The sequence below is a fragment of the Chiloscyllium punctatum genome, chromosome 31 (assembly GCF_047496795.1).
Source record: "Chiloscyllium punctatum isolate Juve2018m chromosome 31, sChiPun1.3, whole genome shotgun sequence".
NCBI lineage: Eukaryota > Metazoa > Chordata > Chondrichthyes > Orectolobiformes > Hemiscylliidae > Chiloscyllium > Chiloscyllium punctatum.
The window spans coordinates 61,595,772-61,608,375 of record NC_092769.1 but is presented as its reverse complement, the minus strand read 5'-3'; the positions used below and the strand labels follow the sequence as shown (position 1 = coordinate 61,608,375).

The 12,604-nt window shown below is 42.3% G+C and overlaps 7 non-coding genes across 7 annotated transcripts; all 7 read left to right on the top strand.

Annotated features, from left to right (window-relative positions):
- Window positions 1–1,696: 1,696 nt before the first annotated feature.
- On the top strand, window positions 1,697–1,769 carry trnar-acg (transfer RNA arginine (anticodon ACG)). Its single transcript has one exon. It is a non-coding gene; the product is annotated as a tRNA-Arg (tRNA).
- A 1,705-nt stretch (window positions 1,770–3,474) lies between these two features.
- On the top strand, window positions 3,475–3,547 carry trnar-acg (transfer RNA arginine (anticodon ACG)). Its single transcript has one exon. It is a non-coding gene; the product is annotated as a tRNA-Arg (tRNA).
- Window positions 3,548–5,252: 1,705 nt separating this feature from the next.
- On the top strand, window positions 5,253–5,325 carry trnar-acg (transfer RNA arginine (anticodon ACG)). The gene has a single exon. It is a non-coding gene; the product is annotated as a tRNA-Arg (tRNA).
- Window positions 5,326–7,030: 1,705 nt separating this feature from the next.
- On the top strand, window positions 7,031–7,103 carry trnar-acg (transfer RNA arginine (anticodon ACG)). The gene has a single exon. It is a non-coding gene; the product is annotated as a tRNA-Arg (tRNA).
- Window positions 7,104–8,808: 1,705 nt separating this feature from the next.
- Window positions 8,809–8,881, top strand: trnar-acg (transfer RNA arginine (anticodon ACG)). Its single transcript has one exon. It is a non-coding gene; the product is annotated as a tRNA-Arg (tRNA).
- A 1,705-nt stretch (window positions 8,882–10,586) lies between these two features.
- On the top strand, window positions 10,587–10,659 carry trnar-acg (transfer RNA arginine (anticodon ACG)). Its single transcript has one exon. It is a non-coding gene; the product is annotated as a tRNA-Arg (tRNA).
- A 1,705-nt stretch (window positions 10,660–12,364) lies between these two features.
- Window positions 12,365–12,437, top strand: trnar-acg (transfer RNA arginine (anticodon ACG)). Its single transcript has one exon. It is a non-coding gene; the product is annotated as a tRNA-Arg (tRNA).
- The last annotated feature ends 167 nt before the right edge of the window (window positions 12,438–12,604 follow it).

Below are 12,604 nucleotides of genomic sequence, written 5' to 3'. Positions count from 1 at the left end.
GGAAATCACTTTAGCACACTCCTGTAAATTAACCTCAATGACAACGGAGGCGGATAACAAAAGGGCAATTTTCTCACATTAAACGAAAGAAAGTAATCAAGGAAAGCGGCAAAATAACAGATCAGCCAACAACACAGAATCAAATGAGTTAAGATGATGAGCAACGCAATTTTGATTCTGAAGGGTAAATGCCCTTTTCACTGAAAAGACATATTTCAGTCATTCCTGATGAAGGGCTTTTGCCCGAAACGTCGATTTCGCTGCTCGTTTGATGCTGCCTGAACTGCTGTGCTCTTCCAGCACCACTAATCCAGTATTTGGTTTTCAGCATCTGCAGTCATTGTTTTTACCATATTTCAATCTTTACCCAGTTCCCGCCGACATCAAACCACGATGCCATTGGACTGGATTGGACAATGTCAAAAATCACACAACACTAGGTTGTCGTCCAATAGGTTTATCTGAAAGTGCAAGAGTCCAGCGCCCCGCTCCTTCCTCAGGCAGCTAGTGTGAGAGAGTACATCGGACGCAGAATTTACAAGTAAAATATCAGAGTCATACAACTTCTGCGAACGTATTGAACAATCCTAGACAGCAAAATTGTTTTAAATTCTCGTCTGGGAAATGATCCTCAATATTTTACATTGGATTCTGGAGAATAATGTAATAATGGTCACTGCTTTATATTGGACTCTGGGGAACAATGTTCATTGTCGAGAGTGTGGTGCTGGAAAGGAACAGCATCCGAAGAGCAAGAGAATCGACGTTTCGGGCAAAAGCCGTTCATCAGGAATTACAGGGAATTCCTGTGTTGGGGCCTATTCCTGTGTTGTACTGTTCTCTTTCTTCTATTACCAATAAAGTAAACTTGAATGATCAAAATGATTTCAACCCAGATGTGGTTAATAGGTGAATCTGACTCTGACAGTGCCATGTAAATTTCTGTGGGTTTTGGGAATCAATTCAACTACTCAGCACAGTCTGAAAAGAAATCAAAAGCTTTGAAAAGTAAAGTTCACATCATTTCTAAACTTTCTAATTTTCTCTTCAAATCGGTTTTGTATCCTGGAATAAAATCAGAAATCAAACTGGTTCTGAGGAAACGTCCATAAGACAGAGGAGCAGAAATTATGCCACTCAGCCCATCGATTCTGCTCCGCCAATACGGCCGATAGGTTTTCCAATCCCATTTTCCCGCTTTCTCCCCCTAACCTTTGATTCCCTTGCTCCTCAATAACGTCTCTGTCTCTGTTTTAAATATAATCAATGGCCTGGCTTCCTCCAATGAGAGCCTTCAGGTGGCAATGAATTCCACAGATTCACCACATTCTGGCGAAAGAAGTTTCTCTTTATCTCCGGACCCGAACGTTAAAGTGTGATTTCATTCCACACATGCTGTCAGACCAATTACCCAGCAATTTCTGACTTGGCTCCTGATTTCCAGCATCCGCAGTTGGCGTTTTTTTTGGTAACCTCGAAGTTTGTAAACTGACTTAGCGAAGACGTGATCTGAATGTGAGGTGTGCTCTTAGTTTTCGGTGAAATTCATCAGCTTTCAAAGTGAACGAGGTCAAGCAGTGAAACTGATGATCTTGCTGAATATTCAGCTTGTCGATTGACGATTGCCACTCATTTCATCATCAAGACCAAAGAATTGCAGAGGGGACTCGTCCTAACAAGTGACTTTTGAGCGTGCGGGCTAGTGGCGCAATGGATAACGCGTCTGACTACGGATCAGAAGATTGTAGGTTCGACTCCTACCTAGCTCGCGTGCGCTTGGAAATCACTTTAGCACACTCCTGTAAATTAACCTCAATGACAACGGAGGCGGATAACAAAAGGGCAATTTTCTCACATTAAACGAAAGAAAGTAATCAAGGAAAGCGGCAAAATAACAGATCAGCCAACAACACAGAATCAAATGAGTTAAGATGATGAGCAACGCAATTTTGATTCTGAAGGGTAAATGCCCTTTTCACTGAAAAGACATATTTCAGTCATTCCTGATGAAGGGCTTTTGCCCGAAACGTCGATTTCGCTGCTCGTTTGATGCTGCCTGAACTGCTGTGCTCTTCCAGCACCACTAATCCAGTATTTGGTTTTCAGCATCTGCAGTCATTGTTTTTACCATATTTCAATCTTTACCCAGTTCCCGCCGACATCAAACCACGATGCCATTGGACTGGATTGGACAATGTCAAAAATCACACAACACTAGGTTGTCGTCCAATAGGTTTATCTGAAAGTGCAAGAGTCCAGCGCCCCGCTCCTTCCTCAGGCAGCTAGTGTGAGAGAGTACATCGGACGCAGAATTTACAAGTAAAATATCAGAGTCATACAACTTCTGCGAACGTATTGAACAATCCTAGACAGCAAAATTGTTTTAAATTCTCGTCTGGGAAATGATCCTCAATATTTTACATTGGATTCTGGAGAATAATGTAATAATGGTCACTGCTTTATATTGGACTCTGGGGAACAATGTTCATTGTCGAGAGTGTGGTGCTGGAAAGGAACAGCATCCGAAGAGCAAGAGAATCGACGTTTCGGGCAAAAGCCGTTCATCAGGAATTACAGGGAATTCCTGTGTTGGGGCCTATTCCTGTGTTGTACTGTTCTCTTTCTTCTATTACCAATAAAGTAAACTTGAATGATCAAAATGATTTCAACCCAGATGTGGTTAATAGGTGAATCTGACTCTGACAGTGCCATGTAAATTTCTGTGGGTTTTGGGAATCAATTCAACTACTCAGCACAGTCTGAAAAGAAATCAAAAGCTTTGAAAAGTAAAGTTCACATCATTTCTAAACTTTCTAATTTTCTCTTCAAATCGGTTTTGTATCCTGGAATAAAATCAGAAATCAAACTGGTTCTGAGGAAACGTCCATAAGACAGAGGAGCAGAAATTATGCCACTCAGCCCATCGATTCTGCTCCGCCAATACGGCCGATAGGTTTTCCAATCCCATTTTCCCGCTTTCTCCCCCTAACCTTTGATTCCCTTGCTCCTCAATAACGTCTCTGTCTCTGTTTTAAATATAATCAATGGCCTGGCTTCCTCCAATGAGAGCCTTCAGGTGGCAATGAATTCCACAGATTCACCACATTCTGGCGAAAGAAGTTTCTCTTTATCTCCGGACCCGAACGTTAAAGTGTGATTTCATTCCACACATGCTGTCAGACCAATTACCCAGCAATTTCTGACTTGGCTCCTGATTTCCAGCATCCGCAGTTGGCGTTTTTTTTGGTAACCTCGAAGTTTGTAAACTGACTTAGCGAAGACGTGATCTGAATGTGAGGTGTGCTCTTAGTTTTCGGTGAAATTCATCAGCTTTCAAAGTGAACGAGGTCAAGCAGTGAAACTGATGATCTTGCTGAATATTCAGCTTGTCGATTGACGATTGCCACTCATTTCATCATCAAGACCAAAGAATTGCAGAGGGGACTCGTCCTAACAAGTGACTTTTGAGCGTGCGGGCTAGTGGCGCAATGGATAACGCGTCTGACTACGGATCAGAAGATTGTAGGTTCGACTCCTACCTAGCTCGCGTGCGCTTGGAAATCACTTTAGCACACTCCTGTAAATTAACCTCAATGACAACGGAGGCGGATAACAAAAGGGCAATTTTCTCACATTAAACGAAAGAAAGTAATCAAGGAAAGCGGCAAAATAACAGATCAGTCAACAACACAGAATCAAATGAGTTAAGATGATGAGCAACGCAATTTTGATTCTGAAGGGTAAATGCCCTTTTCACTGAAAAGACATATTTCAGTCATTCCTGATGAAGGGCTTTTGCCCGAAACGTCGATTTCGCTGCTCGTTTGATGCTGCCTGAACTGCTGTGCTCTTCCAGCACCACTAATCCAGTATTTGGTTTTCAGCATCTGCAGTCATTGTTTTTACCATATTTCAATCTTTACCCAGTTCCCGCCGACATCAAACCACGATGCCATTGGACTGGATTGGACAATGTCAAAAATCACACAACACTAGGTTGTCGTCCAATAGGTTTATCTGAAAGTGCAAGAGTCCAGCGCCCCGCTCCTTCCTCAGGCAGCTAGTGTGAGAGAGTACATCGGACGCAGAATTTACAAGTAAAATATCAGAGTCATACAACTTCTGCGAACGTATTGAACAATCCTAGACAGCAAAATTGTTTTAAATTCTCGTCTGGGAAATGATCCTCAATATTTTACATTGGATTCTGGAGAATAATGTAATAATGGTCACTGCTTTATATTGGACTCTGGGGAACAATGTTCATTGTCGAGAGTGTGGTGCTGGAAAGGAACAGCATCCGAAGAGCAAGAGAATCGACGTTTCGGGCAAAAGCCGTTCATCAGGAATTACAGGGAATTCCTGTGTTGGGGCCTATTCCTGTGTTGTACTGTTCTCTTTCTTCTATTACCAATAAAGTAAACTTGAATGATCAAAATGATTTCAACCCAGATGTGGTTAATAGGTGAATCTGACTCTGACAGTGCCATGTAAATTTCTGTGGGTTTTGGGAATCAATTCAACTACTCAGCACAGTCTGAAAAGAAATCAAAAGCTTTGAAAAGTAAAGTTCACATCATTTCTAAACTTTCTAATTTTCTCTTCAAATCGGTTTTGTATCCTGGAATAAAATCAGAAATCAAACTGGTTCTGAGGAAACGTCCATAAGACAGAGGAGCAGAAATTATGCCACTCAGCCCATCGATTCTGCTCCGCCAATACGGCCGATAGGTTTTCCAATCCCATTTTCCCGCTTTCTCCCCCTAACCTTTGATTCCCTTGCTCCTCAATAACGTCTCTGTCTCTGTTTTAAATATAATCAATGGCCTGGCTTCCTCCAATGAGAGCCTTCAGGTGGCAATGAATTCCACAGATTCACCACATTCTGGCGAAAGAAGTTTCTCTTTATCTCCGGACCCGAACGTTAAAGTGTGATTTCATTCCACACATGCTGTCAGAGCAATTACCCAGCAATTTCTGACTTGGCTCCTGATTTCCAGCATCCGCAGTTGGCGTTTTTTTTGGTAACCTCGAAGTTTGTAAACTGACTTAGCGAAGACGTGATCTGAATGTGAGGTGTGCTCTTAGTTTTCGGTGAAATTCATCAGCTTTCAAAGTGAACGAGGTCAAGCAGTGAAACTGATGATCTTGCTGAATATTCAGCTTGTCGATTGACGATTGCCACTCATTTCATCATCAAGACCAAAGAATTGCAGAGGGGACTCGTCCTAACAAGTGACTTTTGAGCGTGCGGGCTAGTGGCGCAATGGATAACGCGTCTGACTACGGATCAGAAGATTGTAGGTTCGACTCCTACCTAGCTCGCGTGCGCTTGGAAATCACTTTAGCACACTCCTGTAAATTAACCTCAATGACAACGGAGGCGGATAACAAAAGGGCAATTTTCTCACATTAAACGAAAGAAAGTAATCAAGGAAAGCGGCAAAATAACAGATCAGCCAACAACACAGAATCAAATGAGTTAAGATGATGAGCAACGCAATTTTGATTCTGAAGGGTAAATGCCCTTTTCACTGAAAAGACATATTTCAGTCATTCCTGATGAAGGGCTTTTGCCCGAAACGTCGATTTCGCTGCTCGTTTGATGCTGCCTGAACTGCTGTGCTCTTCCAGCACCACTAATCCAGTATTTGGTTTTCAGCATCTGCAGTCATTGTTTTTACCATATTTCAATCTTTACCCAGTTCCCGCCGACATCAAACCACGATGCCATTGGACTGGATTGGACAATGTCAAAAATCACACAACACTAGGTTGTCGTCCAATAGGTTTATCTGAAAGTGCAAGAGTCCAGCGCCCCGCTCCTTCCTCAGGCAGCTAGTGTGAGAGAGTACATCGGACGCAGAATTTACAAGGAAAATATCAGAGTCATACCACTTCTGCGAACGTATTGAACAATCCTAGACAGCAAAATTGTTTTAAATTCTCGTCTGGGAAATGATCCTCAATATTTTACATTGGATTCTGGAGAATAATGTAATAATGGTCACTGCTTTATATTGGACTCTGGGGAACAATGTTCATTGTCGAGAGTGTGGTGCTGGAAAGGAACAGCATCCGAAGAGCAAGAGAATCGACGTTTCGGGCAAAAGCCGTTCATCAGGAATTACAGGGAATTCCTGTGTTGGGGCCTATTCCTGTGTTGTACTGTTCTCTTTCTTCTATTACCAATAAAGTAAACTTGAATGATCAAAATGATTTCAACCCAGATGTGGTTAATAGGTGAATCTGACTCTGACAGTGCCATGTAAATTTCTGTGGGTTTTGGGAATCAATTCAACTACTCAGCACAGTCTGAAAAGAAATCAAAAGCTTTGAAAAGTAAAGTTCACATCATTTCTAAACTTTCTAATTTTCTCTTCAAATCGGTTTTGTATCCTGGAATAAAATCAGAAATCAAACTGGTTCTGAGGAAACGTCCATAAGACAGAGGAGCAGAAATTATGCCACTCAGCCCATCGATTCTGCTCCGCCAATACGGCCGATAGGTTTTCCAATCCCATTTTCCCGCTTTCTCCCCCTAACCTTTGATTCCCTTGCTCCTCAATAACGTCTCTGTCTCTGTTTTAAATATAATCAATGGCCTGGCTTCCTCCAATGAGAGCCTTCAGGTGGCAATGAATTCCACAGATTCACCACATTCTGGCGAAAGAAGTTTCTCTTTATCTCCGGACCCGAACGTTAAAGTGTGATTTCATTCCACACATGCTGTCAGAGCAATTACCCAGCAATTTCTGACTTGGCTCCTGATTTCCAGCATCCGCAGTTGGCGTTTTTTTTGGTAACCTCGAAGTTTGTAAACTGACTTAGCGAAGACGTGATCTGAATGTGAGGTGTGCTCTTAGTTTTCGGTGAAATTCATCAGCTTTCAAAGTGAACGAGGTCAAGCAGTGAAACCGATGATCTTGCTGAATATTCAGCTTGTCGATTGACGATTGCCACTCATTTCATCATCAAGACCAAAGAATTGCAGAGGGGACTCGTCCTAACAAGTGACTTTTGAGCATGCGGGCTAGTGGCGCAATGGATAACGCGTCTGACTACGGATCAGAAGATTGTAGGTTCGACTCCTACCTAGCTCGCGTGCGCTTGGAAATCACTTTAGCACACTCCTGTAAATTAACCTCAATGACAACGGAGGCGGATAACAAAAGGGCAATTTTCTCACATTAAACGAAAGAAAGTAATCAAGGAAAGCGGCAAAATAACAGATCAGTCAACAACACAGAATCAAATGAGTTAAGATGATGAGCAACGCAATTTTGATTCTGAAGGGTAAATGCCCTTTTCACTGAAAAGACATATTTCAGTCATTCCTGATGAAGGGCTTTTGCCCGAAACGTCGATTTCGCTGCTCGTTTGATGCTGCCTGAACTGCTGTGCTCTTCCAGCACCACTAATCCAGTATTTGGTTTTCAGCATCTGCAGTCATTGTTTTTACCATATTTCAATCTTTACCCAGTTCCCGCCGACATCAAACCACGATGCCATTGGACTGGATTGGACAATGTCAAAAATCACACAACACTAGGTTGTCGTCCAATAGGTTTATCTGAAAGTGCAAGAGTCCAGCGCCCCGCTCCTTCCTCAGGCAGCTAGTGTGAGAGAGTACATCGGACGCAGAATTTACAAGTAAAATATCAGAGTCATACAACTTCTGCGAACGTATTGAACAATCCTAGACAGCAAAATTGTTTTAAATTCTCGTCTGGGAAATGATCCTCAATATTTTACATTGGATTCTGGAGAATAATGTAATAATGGTCACTGCTTTATATTGGACTCTGGGGAACAATGTTCATTGTCGAGAGTGTGGTGCTGGAAAGGAACAGCATCCGAAGAGCAAGAGAATCGACGTTTCGGGCAAAAGCCGTTCATCAGGAATTACAGGGAATTCCTGTGTTGGGGCCTATTCCTGTGTTGTACTGTTCTCTTTCTTCTATTACCAATAAAGTAAACTTGAATGATCAAAATGATTTCAACCCAGATGTGGTTAATAGGTGAATCTGACTCTGACAGTGCCATGTAAATTTCTGTGGGTTTTGGGAATCAATTCAACTACTCAGCACAGTCTGAAAAGAAATCAAAAGCTTTGAAAAGTAAAGTTCACATCATTTCTAAACTTTCTAATTTTCTCTTCAAATCGGTTTTGTATCCTGGAATAAAATCAGAAATCAAACTGGTTCTGAGGAAACGTCCATAAGACAGAGGAGCAGAAATTATGCCACTCAGCCCATCGATTCTGCTCCGCCAATACGGCCGATAGGTTTTCCAATCCCATTTTCCCGCTTTCTCCCCCTAACCTTTGATTCCCTTGCTCCTCAATAACGTCTCTGTCTCTGTTTTAAATATAATCAATGGCCTGGCTTCCTCCAATGAGAGCCTTCAGGTGGCAATGAATTCCACAGATTCACCACATTCTGGCGAAAGAAGTTTCTCTTTATCTCCGGACCCGAACGTTAAAGTGTGATTTCATTCCACACATGCTGTCAGAGCAATTACCCAGCAATTTCTGACTTGGCTCCTGATTTCCAGCATCCGCAGTTGGCGTTTTTTTTGGTAACCTCGAAGTTTGTAAACTGACTTAGCGAAGACGTGATCTGAATGTGAGGTGTGCTCTTAGTTTTCGGTGAAATTCATCAGCTTTCAAAGTGAACGAGGTCAAGCAGTGAAACTGATGATCTTGCTGAATATTCAGCTTGTCGATTGACGATTGCCACTCATTTCATCATCAAGACCAAAGAATTGCAGAGGGGACTCGTCCTAACAAGTGACTTTTGAGCGTGCGGGCTAGTGGCGCAATGGATAACGCGTCTGACTACGGATCAGAAGATTGTAGGTTCGACTCCTACCTAGCTCGCGTGCGCTTGGAAATCACTTTAGCACACTCCTGTAAATTAACCTCAATGACAACGGAGGCGGATAACAAAAGGGCAATTTTCTCACATTAAACGAAAGAAAGTAATCAAGGAAAGCGGCAAAATAACAGATCAGCCAACAACACAGAATCAAATGAGTTAAGATGATGAGCAACGCAATTTTGATTCTGAAGGGTAAATGCCCTTTTCACTGAAAAGACATATTTCAGTCATTCCTGATGAAGGGCTTTTGCCCGAAACGTCGATTTCGCTGCTCGTTTGATGCTGCCTGAACTGCTGTGCTCTTCCAGCACCACTAATCCAGTATTTGGTTTTCAGCATCTGCAGTCATTGTTTTTACCATATTTCAATCTTTACCCAGTTCCCGCCGACATCAAACCACGATGCCATTGGACTGGATTGGACAATGTCAAAAATCACACAACACTAGGTTGTCGTCCAATAGGTTTATCTGAAAGTGCAAGAGTCCAGCGCCCCGCTCCTTCCTCAGGCAGCTAGTGTGAGAGAGTACATCGGACGCAGAATTTACAAGGAAAATATCAGAGTCATACCACTTCTGCGAACGTATTGAACAATCCTAGACAGCAAAATTGTTTTAAATTCTCGTCTGGGAAATGATCCTCAATATTTTACATTGGATTCTGGAGAATAATGTAATAATGGTCACTGCTTTATATTGGACTCTGGGGAACAATGTTCATTGTCGAGAGTGTGGTGCTGGAAAGGAACAGCATCCGAAGAGCAAGAGAATCGACGTTTCGGGCAAAAGCCGTTCATCAGGAATTACAGGGAATTCCTGTGTTGGGGCCTATTCCTGTGTTGTACTGTTCTCTTTCTTCTATTACCAATAAAGTAAACTTGAATGATCAAAATGATTTCAACCCAGATGTGGTTAATAGGTGAATCTGACTCTGACAGTGCCATGTAAATTTCTGTGGGTTTTGGGAATCAATTCAACTACTCAGCACAGTCTGAAAAGAAATCAAAAGCTTTGAAAAGTAAAGTTCACATCATTTCTAAACTTTCTAATTTTCTCTTCAAATCGGTTTTGTATCCTGGAATAAAATCAGAAATCAAACTGGTTCTGAGGAAACGTCCATAAGACAGAGGAGCAGAAATTATGCCACTCAGCCCATCGATTCTGCTCCGCCAATACGGCCGATAGGTTTTCCAATCCCATTTTCCCGCTTTCTCCCCCTAACCTTTGATTCCCTTGCTCCTCAATAACGTCTCTGTCTCTGTTTTAAATATAATCAATGGCCTGGCTTCCTCCAATGAGAGCCTTCAGGTGGCAATGAATTCCACAGATTCACCACATTCTGGCGAAAGAAGTTTCTCTTTATCTCCGGACCCGAACGTTAAAGTGTGATTTCATTCCACACATGCTGTCAGAGCAATTACCCAGCAATTTCTGACTTGGCTCCTGATTTCCAGCATCCGCAGTTGGCGTTTTTTTTGGTAACCTCGAAGTTTGTAAACTGACTTAGCGAAGACGTGATCTGAATGTGAGGTGTGCTCTTAGTTTTCGGTGAAATTCATCAGCTTTCAAAGTGAACGAGGTCAAGCAGTGAAACTGATGATCTTGCTGAATATTCAGCTTGTCGATTGACGATTGCCACTCATTTCATCATCAAGACCAAAGAATTGCAGAGGGGACTCGTCCTAACAAGTGACTTTTGAGCATGCGGGCTAGTGGCGCAATGGATAACGCGTCTGACTACGGATCAGAAGATTGTAGGTTCGACTCCTACCTAGCTCGCGTGCGCTTGGAAATCACTTTAGCACACTCCTGTAAATTAACCTCAATGACAACGGAGGCGGATAACAAAAGGGCAATTTTCTCACATTAAACGAAAGAAAGTAATCAAGGAAAGCGGCAAAATAACAGATCAGTCAACAACACAGAATCAAATGAGTTAAGATGATGAGCAACGCAATTTTGATTCTGAAGGGTAAATGCCCTTTTCACTGAAAAGACATATTTCAGTCATTCCTGATGAAGGGCTTTTGCCCGAAACGTCGATTTCGCTGCTCGTTTGATGCTGCCTGAACTGCTGTGCTCTTCCAGCACCACTAATCCAGTATTTGGTTTTCAGCATCTGCAGTCATTGTTTTTACCATATTTCAATCTTTACCCAGTTCCCGCCGACATCAAACCACGATGCCATTGGACTGGATTGGACAATGTCAAAAATCACACAACACTAGGTTGTCGTCCAATAGGTTTATCTGAAAGTGCAAGAGTCCAGCGCCCCGCTCCTTCCTCAGGCAGCTAGTGTGAGAGAGTACATCGGACGCAGAATTTACAAGTAAAATATCAGAGTCATACAACTTCTGCGAACGTATTGAACAATCCTAGACAGCAAAATTGTTTTAAATTCTCGTCTGGGAAATGATCCTCAATATTTTACATTGGATTCTGGAGAATAATGTAATAATGGTCACTGCTTTATATTGGACTCTGGGGAACAATGTTCATTGTCGAGAGTGTGGTGCTGGAAAGGAACAGCATCCGAAGAGCAAGAGAATCGACGTTTCGGGCAAAAGCCGTTCATCAGGAATTACAGGGAATTCCTGTGTTGGGGCCTATTCCTGTGTTGTACTGTTCTCTTTCTTCTATTACCAATAAAGTAAACTTGAATGATCAAAATGATTTCAACCCAGATGTGGTTAATAGGTGAATCTGACTCTGACAGTGCCATGTAAATTTCTGTGGGTTTTGGGAATCAATTCAACTACTCAGCACAGTCTGAAAAGAAATCAAAAGCTTTGAAAAGTAAAGTTCACATCATTTCTAAACTTTCTAATTTTCTCTTCAAATCGGTTTTGTATCCTGGAATAAAATCAGAAATCAAACTGGTTCTGAGGAAACGTCCATAAGACAGAGGAGCAGAAATTATGCCACTCAGCCCATCGATTCTGCTCCGCCAATACGGCCGATAGGTTTTCCAATCCCATTTTCCCGCTTTCTCCCCCTAACCTTTGATTCCCTTGCTCCTCAATAACGTCTCTGTCTCTGTTTTAAATATAATCAATGGCCTGGCTTCCTCCAATGAGAGCCTTCAGGTGGCAATGAATTCCACAGATTCACCACATTCTGGCGAAAGAAGTTTCTCTTTATCTCCGGACCCGAACGTTAAAGTGTGATTTCATTCCACACATGCTGTCAGAGCAATTACCCAGCAATTTCTGACTTGGCTCCTGATTTCCAGCATCCGCAGTTGGCGTTTTTTTTGGTAACCTCGAAGTTTGTAAACTGACTTAGCGAAGACGTGATCTGAATGTGAGGTGTGCTCTTAGTTTTCGGTGAAATTCATCAGCTTTCAAAGTGAACGAGGTCAAGCAGTGAAACTGATGATCTTGCTGAATATTCAGCTTGTCGATTGACGATTGCCACTCATTTCATCATCAAGACCAAAGAATTGCAGAGGGGACTCGTCCTAACAAGTGACTTTTGAGCGTGCGGGCTAGTGGCGCAATGGATAACGCGTCTGACTACGGATCAGAAGATTGTAGGTTCGACTCCTACCTAGCTCGCGTGCGCTTGGAAATCACTTTAGCACACTCCTGTAAATTAACCTCAATGACAACGGAGGCGGATAACAAAAGGGCAATTTTCTCACATTAAACGAAAGAAAGTAATCAAGGAAAGCGGCAAAATAACAGATCAGCCAACAACACAGAATCAAATGAGTTAAGATGAT